This window comes from Rana temporaria, chromosome 11 (assembly GCF_905171775.1).
Source record: "Rana temporaria chromosome 11, aRanTem1.1, whole genome shotgun sequence".
Taxonomy (NCBI): domain Eukaryota; kingdom Metazoa; phylum Chordata; class Amphibia; order Anura; family Ranidae; genus Rana; species Rana temporaria.
The window spans coordinates 155,662,085-155,677,683 of record NC_053499.1 but is presented as its reverse complement, the minus strand read 5'-3'; positions in this window follow the sequence as shown (position 1 = coordinate 155,677,683).

Below are 15,599 nucleotides of genomic sequence, written 5' to 3'. Positions count from 1 at the left end.
TCGAAATTTCGGGAATTTGGAAATTTAGAAATTAGAAAATCCTAAAATAAGAACAAAAATTCAAAAGAACGAAAATCCCAAAATAAGAACCAAATTCCGAAAATTCGAAAACCCAAAAATTCGAACATCTGAAATAATAACTAAGTAATAAAAACTATTACTAACTAATAAATTATAGGTAATGTAATTTCCTTTCAAATTTGGCTGTTAGTGAACTTAATGAATACGAATTTATCTGAAGTTACGAATAAATATGGATATTCGATAATTCAAAAAATCATAAATTTGAATATTAAAAAACGTGTAAATTCTAAAATCTGGAACGTCGAAATTTCGGGAATTTGGAAATTTAGAAATGAGAAAATACTAAAATAAGAACAAAAATTCAAAAGAACTAAAATCCAAAAATAAGATCAAAATTCCGGAAATTCAAAAACCCGAAAATTCGAAAATCTGAAATAATAACTAACTAATAATAACTATTACTAACTAATAAGTTAATAGGTAATGGAATTTCCTTTCAAATTTGGCTGTTAGCGATCTTAACGAATACGAATTTATCTGAAGTTACGAATAAATTTGAATATTAAAAACGTGTAAATTCTAAAATCTGGAAATTAGAAATTTCGGGAATTTGGAATTTTAGAAATGAGAAAATCCTAAAATAAGAACAAAAATTCAAAAGAACGAAAATCCAAAAATAAGAACAAAATTCAGAAAATTCTAAAACCCGAAAATTAGAAAATCTGAAATAATAACTACGTAATAATAACTATTACTAACTAATAAATTATAGGCATTGCAATTTTGGATAGTAATCATTTTTTTCTTCTATTCTATTTTGTGCTCTTTGGAAATTGATAAACGATTCGAATTCAAAAAGTATACGAAAACAATTGGAATTTTTTTTCGCATTTGTTTAAATTCGGTACTATTCTTTTAAAAAAAAATTCTGACTCGGTTTTCAAGCGGTGTGTCAAACAAAACAAGCAGAATCCAAGCCTCTGTGATGTGCAGTACCAGAGGTGGCAAGGCGCCGGTGACAGTCGGAGCCACTCAGAGCCACTCGGATGCACTCTGAGCCACTTTGAAACATTCGGAAACACTCCCGAGCAGAGATGGACTGGCCATTGGGACTACAGGGAGTTTCCCGGTGGGCCGATTGGCTTAGTGGGCCGGCTTCAGTGACAGCAGACTGCTGCCGCCCCCCGCTCCTCCCTTCCTGCAGCGCTCACCTGGGGGATGACAGAGAAGCATGGGGAGGACCAGAGGAGCAGGGGGAGGGGACAGACAGCTGACTCAACAGCTATGGCCTGGGAGTTTCTCACTTCTGCCTAATCTTGTCCCATAAGGGGGGGCACCAAACTGATTCTTTGCCCCGGGTGAAATAATGTCTAGTTTCCCCACTGGTACTGCCTATAAGAGGAGTAGTACCAGCCGTTCTACTCTAATAAAGTAGAACAGCTAATGGCTAGTGAAGGGGGAGAGGGGGCTTGGGTGGCCGGGGGGGGGGGGGGGGTGCGGGAGTTGTCTGGCCGCCATGGGAGAGACCTGTCAAAGTGGGCCAGTCTGGATGAAGTCCAGGGCCAAATTTTTTGTCCCAGCCCTGCTCCCGAATGTGTCTGAACCTCTCTGAGCCTTTTCCGACTGTTTACAAGTGTTCCCGGTTCCCTGCCACCTCTGGCCACTGGCGGTACTGCATACAATAGAAGTCAATGTGGAACGAATTATCTGAGTTTCCATTGACTTCTATGGAGAAACTCGCTTTGATACGCGAGTACTTTGGAGTACAAGCAATCTCCTGGAACGGATTATGCTCGTAATCCGAGGTTTCGCTGTACAGTGAAGGAAAAAAGTATTTGACCCCCTTGCTGATTTTGTACGTTTGCCCCACTGACAAAGAAATGATCAGTCTATAATATTTTCCGATCGGTTTACCGATCGATTTATTTAAACAGTGGGGGACAGAATAGCAACAAAAATATCCTGAAAAACGCATTTCAAAAAAAGATTCGTAACAAAACGATTGGCACATGTCTAGAGAGTTGGGTTAGGATGGCATTTAAATAACGCTCTGCGGCCAGCAGGGGGGGGTAAATCTGCCGGGCATGACTTCACCAGATTACACCATTACACGGCGATCACATTTTATAAAAAATAAATTTTCCCCTTTAAAACGAAATCCTTAATTTCATTAATCTCTGTAGCGATCCCAATATAATGAGGCATAATATCGATCTCCTCACTTTACAATTTAAAAGCTCGACTTCTTCCCGAGGAATTAAACGGCTCCGAGTGACGGCCAACCTTTCCTCCGTCACATTCTTTAATTTACTTGTTATAATTAGGCTGTAACTGGTGTCAGTGGGACAGCGGGGCCGGCCCGCTCCGTCCTGCTTGTCTTGATTAGCGCACTTTAGACGGCGAGTAAATTAGAATGAGAGACTCGTACCGTCCAATTACAGATAAAAGCAGCAATGTGTGCCTCCTTAATTACATGCCAATGTTTTCTTCTCGCAGATTTCCTATCTCTAAGGGCACCCACTTTGCTGAAGTCAATACTTGATGCAGTATAGGGGGGTACGGGTTATAGGGGGTACGGGTTATATGGGGATATGTGTTATAGGGGGTACAGATTATAGGGGGTACAGGTTATAGGGGGTACAGGTTATAGGGGGTACGGGTTATAGGAGGGTATGGGTTATAGGGTGGTACGGATTATAGGGGGGGTTTGGGTTATAGGGGGTACGGGTTATATGGGGGTACGGGTTATAAGGGGGGTACAGGTTATAGGAGGACATGTGTTATAGGGGGTACAGATTATAGGGGGTACAGATTATAGGGGTACAGGTTATAGGGGGTACGGGTTATAGGGTGGTATGGATTATAGGGGGATTATAGGGGGTACGAGTAGGGGGTATAGGGGGTACGAGTTATAGGGAGCTACATGTTATAGGAGGGTACAGGTTATAGGGGGTACGGGTTATAGGGGGTACCGGTTATAGGGAGGTACAAGTTATAGGGGGTACGGGTTATAGGGGGGTATGGGTTATAGGGGGTACGAGTTATAGGGTGGTACGGATTATAGGGGGTACGGGTTATAACGGGGTACGGTTTATAAGGGGTACAGATTTCAGGGGGTACATGTTATAGGGGGTATGGGTTACAGGGGGTACAGGTTATAGGAGGGTACAGGTTTTAAGGGGACACGGGTTATAGGGGGGTACGGGTTATAGGGGGTAGGGGTTACAGGGGGTACAGGTTATAGAAGGGTACAGGTTTTAGGGTGTACGGGTTATAGGGTGGTGGGGATTATAGGGGTTACGGGTTATAGCAGGGGTATGGTTTATAGGGGGTACGGATTTCAGGGGGTACATGTTATAGGGGGGTACGGGTTACAGAGGGTACAGGTTATAGGAGGGTACAGGTTTTAGGGGGATATGGTTTATAGGGGGTACGGGTTATAGGGGGTAGGGGTTACAAGGGGTACAGGTTATAGGGGGTACAGGTTTTAGGGGGTACGGGTTATAGGGTGGTGCGGATTATAGGGGGTACGGGTTATAGCGGGGGTATGGTTTATAGGGGGTACGGATTTCAGGGGGTACATGTTATAGGGGGGTACGGGTTACAGGGGGTACAGGTTATAGGAGTGTACAGGTTTTAGGGGGGTATGGGTTATAGGGGGTAAGAGTTATAGGGGGTAGGGGTTACAGGGGGTACAGGTTATAGGAGGGTACAGGTTTTAGGGGGGTCCAGGATTTAGGGGGGTAGGGGTTACAGGGGGTACAGGTTATAGGAGGGTACAGGTTTTAGGGGGGTATGGTTTATAGGGGGGTACGGGTAAGGCATCTCCTTGGACAACAGAGAGCTCTCCTGTTCCTTCCCATGCTGTTTTATTTAAGGCAGAACTCCTGCAAAGCAGAGATAAGATAAAAAATGTTACCTAGTAAAAGATTAAATAAAAAAAAGCAACATTTGTTGCAATCTTCACTAATAATCAGAAGCTGTCCCCTGCAGTACTTATTTTCCACCACTAGATGTCCTCAGTCTGTTGGCTGCTATATGCAACCTACATCCTCTAAGCCTCCACCCCCAGCCTGTGATTAGATCTGCTCGTCCCTCCTATCAGTGTGCTTCTTCTTCCTCTCATACTCACAAGTGATTGCACAGTGAACAGAAAAGCAGCTCAGTGATGAGCTCATCTCTCTGACTCTCTGCTCTCTCTGCAAGGCCAACAACGAGTCAAGCGTGATCAAGTACATCACCTTCTACATTGGAGGCCAACAAAGAGTCAACCATAATCAAGTACATCACCTTTTGCATTGGTGGCCAAAAACGAGTCAACCGTGATCAAGTACATCACCTTCTACATTGGAGGCCAACATAGAGTCAACTGTGATCAAGCACATCACCTTCTACATTGGAGGCCACCAACGAGTCCACCGTGATCAAGTACATCACCTTCTACATTGGAAGCCAACAAAGAGTCAACACATGCTCATCTTTGTGGGGTAGATCACGGTTGACTCATTGTTGGCCTCCAATGTAGAAGGTGATGTACTTGATCACGGTTGACTCGTTGTTGGCCTCCAATGTAGAAGGTCATGTACTTGATCACGGTTGACTCGTTATTGGCCTCCAATGTAAAAGGTGATGTACTTGATCACGGTTGACTCTTTGTTGGCCTCCAATATAGAAGGTGATGTACTTGATCACGGTTGACTCTTTGTTGGCCTCCAATGTAGAAGGTGATGTACTTGATCACGGTTGACTCTTTATTGGCCTCCAATGTAGAAGGTGATGTACTTGATCACGGTTGACTCTTTCAGTTAATTGTTGACCTCTTAGATAAAGAGCAAATTAATTAATTTAAATGTAGTACCATCGTCCTGAGAAGTATTAGATAGAGATAGGACTTATGGGACCCCAACACCCAAAAGACCAAGAAAAGGGGGGCAGTAGGACTATTGTGGTACAAGGCTGAGCAGGTAAACTCAACGGTTGACTCGTTGTTGGCCTCCAATGTATAAGGTGATGTACTTGATCACGGTTGACTCGTTATTGGCCTCCAATGTAAAAGGTGATGTACTTGATCACGGTTGACTCTTTGTTGGCCTGCAATGTGGAAGGTGATGTACTTGATCACGGTTGACTCGTTGTTGGCCTCCAATGTAGAAGGTGATGAACTTGATCACGGTTAACTCTTTCAGTTAATTGTTGACCGCTTAGATAAAGAGCAAATTAATCAATTTAAATATAGTACCATCGCCCTGAGAAGTATTAGATAGAGATAGGACTTACGGGACCAAACACCCAAAAGACCAAGAAAAGGGGGGCAATAGGACTATTGCGGTACAAGGCTGAGCAGGTAAACTCAACGGTTGACTCTTTGTTGGCCTTCAATGTAGAAGGTGATGTACTTGATCACGGTTGACTCCTTGTTGGCCTCCAATGTAGAAGGTGATGTACTTGATCACGGTTGACTCGTAGGCCTCCAATGTAGAAAGTGATGCACTTGATCACGGTTGACTCTTTGTTGGCCACCAATGTAGAAGGTGATGTACTTGATCGCGGTTGACTCTTTATTGGCCTCCAATGTAGAAGGTGATGTACTTGATCACGGTTGACTCTTTGTTGGCCTCCAATGTAGAAGGTGATGTACTTGATCACGGTTGACTCTTTATTGGCCTCCAATGTAGAAGGTGATGTACTTGATTACGGTTGACTCTTTCAGTTAATTGTTGACCTCTTAGATAAAGAGCAAATTAATTATTTAAATGTAGTACCATTGTCCTGAGAAGTATTAGATAGAGATAGGACTTACGGGACCCCAACACCCAAAAGACCAAGAAAAGGGGGGCAATAGGACTATTGCGGTACAAGGCTGAGCAGGTAAACTCAACGGTTGATTCTTTGTTGGCCTCCAATGTAGAAGGTGATGTACTTGATCACGGTTGACACCTTGTTGGCCCCCAATGTAGAAGGTGATGTACCTAAACAAGGTTGACTCGTTGTTGGCCTCCAATGTAGAAGGTGATGTACTTCATCACGGTTGACTCGTTGTTGGCCTCCGATGTAGAAGGTGATGTACTTGATCACGGTTGACTCCTTGTTGGCCTCCAATGTAGAAGGTGATGTACTGTGAAGGATCACCCTTCCCACTGACCAGGTCCACCATGGACAATAAAGTGGTCGTAGAACGTCACATGACCACAGAGGTCTATCTTGCCCAAGCCGATACTACTCTACAAGATATTATTTTAGTGATTTCAATTTTTTTCCTACAGATATGCTTTAATCATATGATGAACCCCCATGTTGGTACTAGGAATATTTTTTTGTCTTCGAAATAAAAATTCACAGGAAATAAAAAATATATAAATCTGGAAGAACATATTAATGGCACACACAAAATAAGGAATGTCTTGTGATGTCCTATAGGCAGCGGGGGCTTGGCATATTTAAATGAGCCCGTAATTTTTCCATATGTCAAATCCTGTAGGGTGCAATATTCGTATTCCAGGCAAAGTTAGGAAACCGGAGACTTTTGCTTATGAATGAGGTCCTTGACACTGCCGGTGAATAGGTCCCATTGCGATCGTAACAAGACACAATTTCCAGCACAAACACTTATTTGTACAGAGTGAATATTAACAACGTAATTTATGAGCTAATTAGTAGCGTACAGTAATAACTGAAAATATGAGATTAAAATTCTTACAAACTGCTCTGCATTTAGGAACTGCATCGCCCGGAGACTTTGTCAATAACAGCGCATTATAAAGCCAAAAGTGTTCTTTATTATCGGAAATTTCTCAGCATCGTGCATGTTACTGAGTCGTGGCATGTTGTTCAGGACATAAGGTGCTACCAAAAAAATGTTGATTTTTTTTTTGTATATGTTCTATGATTATGTGCAGATCTTGGTTTGTATGAGCAAGTCGCACAAGCATGGGTCTATGGGCAAGTCATGGGGGTCTGGGTCTATGAACAAGCCACAGAAGCGTGGTTCTTTAGGCAAGTCACAGAGGTGTGGATCTATGGGCAAGTCATGGAGGTCTAGGCACAGTATATGGGCAAGTCAAGTAAGTCTGGGTCCATGGGCAAGTTGTGGAGGTCTGGGTCTAGGAACAAGCTACAGAGGTGTGGATGTATAGGCAAGTCACCGAGGTGTGGGTCTATGGGCAAGTCGTGGAGGTCTAGGTCTACGGGCAAGTCAAAGAACCTGGGTCTATGAGCAAGTCATTAAGGTCTGGGTCTATGAACAAGCCACAGAGGCGTGGGTATATGCAAGTCACAGAGGTCTTGGGGCGTGGAAGAACCCCAGGGGCCAGGTTAGTGTCTCGGGGTGCGGAGGACCCCAGGGCTCAGGTTAGGGGTCTCTGGGTGTGGAGGACCCCAGGGCTCAGGTTAGGGGTCTCTGGGTGTGGAGGACCCCAGGGGTAAGGTTAGGGGTCTCGGGGTGCGGAGGTCCCCAGGGGTCAGGTTAGGGTAGGGTGACCACATTTCCAAACTACCATGTCATGAGACACGAACAACTAGCGCCCAGAAGCGATTCAGTTCGCATGCGCCGCGCTTTATACGTTTTTCATTCATTCATTCACCATTCAGGGACACCCTCCCTTCCCAAAAATCAGCTTGTGCTGTAATGAAATCACAGCACAGTGATTGGACACAAGAGGCGGGATTTATGATTTCTCCAATCACAAGTAGGGGGCGGGGATTGTGCTCCTCCAGGCATTCCTGACCAGGACAGGTACTGTCAGTGAGTAAAGCGGTGATGTGGCGGCCTTTTTTGGGGGCATCAGATTGGCCCGGGGGGGGGGGGGGGGCTGTGTCAGCTTCATTCCGGGACACTGTATTGTCCTGGAATGAATGTGCCCGGGACAGACCTGCAAAATGCGGGACATGTGGTCAGCCTAGGTTAGGGGTCTCGGGGTGTGGAGGACCCCAGGGGTCAGGTAAGGGGTCTCGAGGTATGGAGGACCCCAGGGGTCAGGTTAGGGGTCTCGGGGTGTGGAGGAACCCCAGGGGTCAGGTAAGGGGTCTCGAGGTGTGGAGGACCCTAGGGGTCAGGTTAGGGGTCTCGGGGTGTGGAAGAACCCCAGGGGTCAGGTTAGGGGTCTCGGGTGTGGAAGAACCCCAGGGGTCAGGTTAGGGGTCTGGGGGTGTGGAGGACCCCAGGGGTCAGGTTAGGGGTCTTGGGGTGTGGAGGACCCCAGGGGTCAGGTTAGGGGTCTCGGGGTGCGGAGGACCCTAGGGGTTAGGTTAGGGGTCTCGGGGTGTGGAGGACCCCAGGGGTCAGGTTAGGGGTCTCGGGGTGTGGAGGACCTTAGGGGTCTCGGGATGCGGGGGACACGACTTTTACCTAAAAAATGTTGGTGCCGTAAGGTCTCCCCGTTTCTCTCGTCTCATTACCAAGATTTTTTTTTTTAAGCCTTAGCTTTGATTTATAATACAAAGCTGTTTGTCTAGTCCCTGTAATATGCAACGCTGGGAGCTGCTGGATGCATCATTAGCTGTATAATCCCCTTTTCGTATGTAAATTGCATTAGCGCTGACACCTACACTGTCCCCCCCACTCCCCCCTCACCCTTTGCTTGTTCCATCCATGTCCTCCCATCGGGGACGCGCCAAAACCACCCACAGCAGAAAAAAAACCTGTGTGTTTGTGAGAGGCCCATCCGTCTTGTGGCCGGAGATGTCCATAATCACAGCTCGGGGTCAATGACCAGCAGACATTAATTAATCCAGCTGGGTGAACACATTCAGGGTTCAATATCCGACATGATTGGCTGCAATATTAAATAATGACGGAGAGGCAGCAATGGGCAGACAGCGGGCAAACGCCTCTCCAGCCTGCAGTCACCTCCCTCACCTGGCATGGCAGCTGCTCTCTGGAAGAAGCGCTTTGCGTCAATATATTTTATATTACGAATTACGATGAACGCAAAAGGTACAACCCTTAGAGCCGACGTAAACCCTACGACGACGTGAAGAACATTTCGTTGGCCAGAACACTGCGTATCATAAAGTGCCGCCGTTTTTTTAACCACTTCCAGGCTAATTCTGACATTCCTCACCTACATGTAAAAAATAGACATGTGCATTCGTTTTCGAATTTCGAATTTCAGGTATTTTCGTTTTAACAAACGATATCTCAGGCGCCGTATAGAGCCGACTCGCGGTTCGGCTACTTTCGGAAAGTCGTGATGCTCCTTGTCCGCCGGGGGGGGGAGTTTTTCTCAGGCACGTCAATCATATGGGCGAAGTCCCAGATGACATTGCGGCACTGCACAGGAATGCCCGGAAGATAATACCGTATGTACACCCCCCCAAAAAAAAAAAAACGGCATACTGTACATGTTTGAGGTATACTGAATGTAATGTTATATACCGTATTTATCGGCGTATACCGCGCACCTTTTCCCCCCTTAAAATAAGGGGAAAATCGTGGGTGCGCGATATACGCCTATAGCCGCGTCCTGCGCTGAGTTTGAACTGCGCCGCCGACATATACCGAGCGCAGTACTCTCGGGTACATTCGGCCAGGCTCGGCTTCGCTCGCGGTCACGCTCTGTGACGCCTCCTAGAAGCCGAGCGTGCCCGAGTGTACTGCGCTCGGTATATGTCGTTGTCGTCGGCGTTGAAACACAGCATGGGAAGCGGGGATTCGACTCAGAGACAGCGCGGGAGGACACCACCAAGGCCGCAGATGGACGCCAGACCGGACAAGGCCGCCGATGGACGACGGGCAAGACACCGACGAGGGGCATTCAAACTGTAAGTATTTTTTTTTCCTGAAATTTCCCTTCCAGGTTGGGGGTGCGCGCAATACCCCGATAAATAAGGTACTTGTTTTTTGGGTGAACCTCCGCTTTAAGCACTTTCCACTTTAGGGGTAGATTCACGTAGAATGGCGTATGTTTGTGCGGGCGTAACGTATCCTATTTACGTTACGCCTCCGCAACTTTTACAGGCAAGTTCCGTATTCTCAAAAGAAAGTTGCGGCGGCGTAACGTAAATAGAGCGGCGTAAGCCTGCCAAATTCAAATTGTGAAGAGGTGGGCGTGTGTTATGTAAATTAACCATGACCCGACGTGATTGACGTGATGCGCCGTCCGTGGAATTTCCCAGGGTGCATTGCTCCAAAGTACGCCGCAAGGACGTATTGGTTTCGACGTGAACGTAAATGACGTCCAGCCCCATTCAAGGACGACTAACGCAAACGACGTAAAATATTCAAAATTTGACGCGGGAACAACGTCCATACTTAACATTGGTACGCCGCATGTACGCCACCATATAGCAGGGGTAACTTTACGCCGGGAAAAGCCTAACGTAAACGGCGTATCTGTACTGCGTCGACCGGGCGTACGTTCGTGAATTCGCGTATCTAGCTGATTTACATATTCTAGGCGTAAATCAGTGTACACGCCCCTAACGGCCAGCGTAAATATGCAGTTAAGATCCGACGGCGTAAGAGACTTACGCCGGTCGGATCTAATAGAAATCTATGCGTAACTGATTCTATGAATCAGGCGCATAGATACGACCGGTCAGACTCAGAGATACGACGGCGTATCAGGACATACGCCGTCGCATCTCCTTTGTGAATCTACCCCTTACTGTCTACCCAATGTGACATTACAGTAACAAAAAAAAAATACTTCAGTCGAAATTTGTAGCCTGATCTATAACATAAATTGAGCGCCAACCACCAACCCGGAAGAGCGTGCTCCAGCCATCAACACGAAGGGCGCGCATCGATTCCGAACTCAGACATATCAAGCATATAATTACTTTAAAGTTCTGATAGTGGAGCTTGAGAGTCTTGGCATGGGTCACTTAGTATACACTGCTAACACAACAGCGAAGGTGGAAGACTAAAGCCTCTTTTCTACGCATCAGGAGCCGAGCTCGCGCAAGAACAATGAGAGAAGTGCCCTGCACTCCAACCCTCTCTCAAATGGATAATTCTGGTGATGCTATAGTGACAGCAATGCTTTAGATTTTGATTTATGTTCCTCTAAAGCTAAAATCAAAGATTCCATCTAGTGCTATTTTATGGCAGCTGGAATGATGAATGGCGAAGCCTTTCAGCCAAACGAAGCTTCTGTGTCTTTGCCCTGGATTTTAATTGCTAAAGTAGCCAGTCGTTTGCTCAGAATCCAAGTGGTAAGCACACTTTAGACGCGGCGGCGGAGACGGTCGTTTTCAAATCCCGAGATTGAAATAGCGTCTTCCTACTTGTTGTCTTTAATCATTCATGTCGGAGATGGGAAAGCGCTCGGGAGAGAGTGAGGAGAGCTTCCACGCCGCCCCTACCTTGTATATTAAATGGAAAATGTTAAGAGCTCGTTAAATATGCGCAAGTCCATGTTTGGAAATTGGTAATTATAACACAATGTAACCTCCATTGATTATTCCAACATATTAGCGTTTCCCAGAAGCCTCTCCGCCTTGCCTTGGTCAAGGAAGCCTTGTGCTTAGACGGTAATTACGTGAAAATAAATGATAACCAAAATGGTGTCGATTTTTTTGAACGGGATACAATACCGCATTTCATTTACAATTATCCACCCAATGGGTCAGGTTAATCCCTCTGTACGGGGAAATATGGAAGATGTATCATTTATTAATAGGAAACTCCGGGTCTTAGTAATCACACATTTACATTATGCATTGCATCATCGCATGTGTATTATTGCGCACATTTTCATGCCTTGCTTTAAGACAGCCCACTCGTTTTCACTGGCACTGCATGATCAGGGCCGCCATCAGGGGGGTACAGGCAGTACACCTGTAAGGGGCCCGGAGGTCCACAGGGCCCCGCATGGCAACCCCCTTTTAAAAAAAAAAAATTATTTAAAAAATATATATTTTTTTTAATATATTTTTATTTTATTTTTTATTAAAGGGCCCAGAGGTCCTGGATGGCAACCCCCCCTTTTTTTTGTAATTTTTTTTTATTTTAATATTTTCTTTAATTTTTACATATATATATATATTTTTTTTTATTATTATTAAAGGGCCCCGGGTGGCAGCCCCCATTTTTTATTCTTTTAAAAAATAAATATTTTTTTATATATTTTTTTTATTTCTTTTTATTAAAGGGCCCAGAGTTTCCCAGGGCCCCGGATGGCTACCCCCCTTTTTTTATATATATTTTTCTTTATTTCTTCTTTTTTTTGTAAAGGCCCCCCCCCCCACTTCTCAATTTGCAGCAGCCCCCCCCCCCGCTTCTCAATTTCAGACAGCATCACCCCCCCCCCCCCCCAGGTTCTCTGAATAGAGGGGTTTCTTGGTTAGAGTCCTTCAGAGAGCTTTGCCATTGCTTATTTAAGTCCCTGATGAAGGGGGACTGTTTGGCCTTATTCCTGACCTCTACACTCTGTGCATTGCCTACTCTTGACCCCATGCACTCTGTGTTCTACCTACCCCTGCACTCTGTGTGTTACCTACTCCTGAACCCTGCATTTTGGGTGCTTCTTACTCCTGACCCCTGCACTCTGTGTGTTACCTATTCCTGACCTCTTCACTCTGTGCATTGCCTACTCTTGACCCCTGCACACTGTGTGCTACCTACCCCTGCACTATGTGTGTTACCTACTCCTGAACCCTGCACTTTGTGTGCTTTTTACTTCTGACCGCTACACTCTGTGCATTACATACTCCTGAACCCTGCTGCCTGGGTGCTAACTTTTCCTGATCCCTGCTTTCTGGGTGTTAATGTCTCCTGATCCCTGCACACAGTGTGTTATCTACTTCTGACCCCTGCACTCTATGCATTACCTACTCCTGGCTCCTGCACTCTGTGCTCTACCTACTACTGACCCCTGCAATCTCTGCGTTACCTACTCCTAAACCCTACACCTTGTGTGGTTCGTACTCCTGACACCTGCACTCTGCATGTTACCTATTCCTGACCCCATGCACTCTGTGTGCTACCTACCTCTGCACTCTGTGTGTTACCTACTCCTGAACCCTGCACTTTGTGTGGTTCTTACTCCTGACCTCTGCACTCTGCGTGTTACCTATTCCTGACCCCTGCGCTCTGTGTGTTACCTACTCCTGACCCCTGCACTCTGTGCATTACCTACTCCTGACCCCTGCTCTCTGATTTTTTAAAGTCAGCAGCTACAGTAATTTCAGAAATTTCCAACAACAAATGTTCGAGTATAAGCCGAGTTTTTCAGCACTTTTTTTGGTGCTGAAAATGCCCCCCTCGGCTTATACTCGAGTCACCTTTTTGCGCCTTTTTGCGCCTGCTCTCCCGGATTTTGGGGACCCGGTACCGGCCGACCGTAGGTCCCCTGGACTCCAAATGTGGCACACATGCAGCCCCACTCTTCCTCTACAAGTGTGCAAAATTTGTTGTCTGGGGGACCTACGGCCGGGGAGCACCGATTTTTCAAATTCGGGCACCCCTTCCATAAACTCCCATGTTAAACAGTATTTCTCTGGTAAACTTGGGGACCCGTACCGGCCGGCCGTAGGTCCTCTGAACCCCAAGACAGTGAGGCATGGGCACAGTGAGGCATGGGCACAGTGAGACATGGGCACAGTGAGCAGGGCCGGCCTTAGGTGTTCAGGCGCCCTGTGCAACTAATCCTGTGGCGCCCCCCATCTTCACCCCTCGCCCCCTGGTCAACTAAACTGACTTACCTTTCGGTGGACGGTGCGGCTTTGCATTTAAAATGGCGGCGCCCAGCGCTTAGACGCCACTGCGCATGCGCCGTCTGCCCGAGAATAGCCAATCGTTTTCTGGCTTTCCCGTGCAGCGGCGGCGCATGCGCAGTGTGCCTGTCGGGGGCCGGCAGCAGCCATTTTTTTTCAGGTGCCGCAATCGATGCGTTGCTCTTCACCCAGTCCCAGGGCAGGGGGACCTGGCAGCGCGCAGGGAGACCTGGCAGCGCCTGCTGCTGTGACTCATGGGAGTCGGACTCCTGTGATGATCATGTGAGTAACTGACTGCGACTCACATTCTGCAAGCTGCGATGGCCGCACGGCGCCCCTGTTGGCCATGGCGCCCTGTGCAGCCGCACAGCTCGCACACCCCAAAGGCCGGCCCTGACAGTGAGGCATGGACACAGTGAGGCAAAGTGAGGCATGGGCACAGTGAGACATGGGCACAGTGAGGCATGGACACAGTGAGGCAAAGTGAGGCATGCAGACGGACACCCTGGGCTTAAACTCGAGTCAATAAGTTTTCCCATTTTTTTGTGGTAAAATTAGGTGCCTCGGCTTATATTTGGGTCGGCCTATACTCGAGTGTATACGGTAGAATTTTTTTTTAGGTAATTCTTATGATGCCAGATTTCCGAAAAAGTAGAGCTCAGAGAAGAAGTAAACTTTTACCTATCAGGGTCCCCCATGTCAGCGCCATGCCAATGTAAACCCTGGGGCCTCATCACATCTACCACTCTCCAGTGTAACCACTTCACCACCCTGCCACCCAGTGCACAGCAATGAAGCATCGAAGGGTAAAAAACACAAACCACAAGAAGAAAAGAAAAAAACAACCTTTGGACAGTAATTTATAATGCTGACACAAGAAAGAAGTTTCTATAAATGAGGTGTTCAGATAACCCAAGAAGTCATTTATCCTAATGATTAATATAAATGGTATTCATAATAATAAATATGGAGGCTTAGCCTTCCCTGGCATTGTTGGAGCTCCTCGGCATGCAAGATTCGGGATCGCGCCAAATTGTCGTACCCCCCCCCCCCCCCCCCAACCTCGGTAGGACATTTTTCACCTGTTCAGGTGCCCCCAAATTTCTCCTACCGTAGCCCAGGGGAAGAGCAATATCATAATCTGGAAGTGAGAAGGATACGAGCCGCGGTGTTAAACAAATGAAGCTGTCAGAGACGGGGGGAAAAGCTCCGGTGAAGAATTTGCCGGGGCTGAGAAGCGGCAGTTTAGCAGGACTGAGGTTATTCTAGATGCGTCATCTCCAGGCCCGAGGTCACCATTAGGCACTGATGGCCAGAGCCCAAGGCAGAGAAAGGGCAACAAATGTACGGTGCCTTGAAAAATTATTCATAGCCATTACATTTTTCCCACATTACAACCAAAAACGTAATCGTATTTTATTGGGATTTTATGTGATAGACCAACACAAAGTGACACATAATTGTGAAGCCTGTGAAATATGAATGTCTCTACCGGCTTTGCACATCTAGAGAGGGACATTTCTGACCATTCTTCTTTGCAAAATATCTCAAGCTCTGTCAGATTGGATGAAGAGCGTCTGTGAACAGCAATTTTCAAGTCTTGCCACAGATTCTCAATGGGATTTAGGTCTGGAATGTGACTGGGCCATTCTAACACATGGATATGCTTTGATCTAAACCAGGGGTCTCCAAACTTTACAAACAAAGGGCCACTTTATTGCACTTCAGACTTTAGGAGGGCCGGATTGGGGCCAGCAAGGGAAGAAAAAGTCACGGGCATCAGTGAGAACATATATGGCCTCAGGGTTGGTGGCAGGGGTCAAGTCCTGGGGAAAAAAGTGTGGGAACTCCCACCCAAGATCCACTCCCCCACCAAAAAAAAAAAAAATGATACGCTCATATGCATAATTACTAAACCG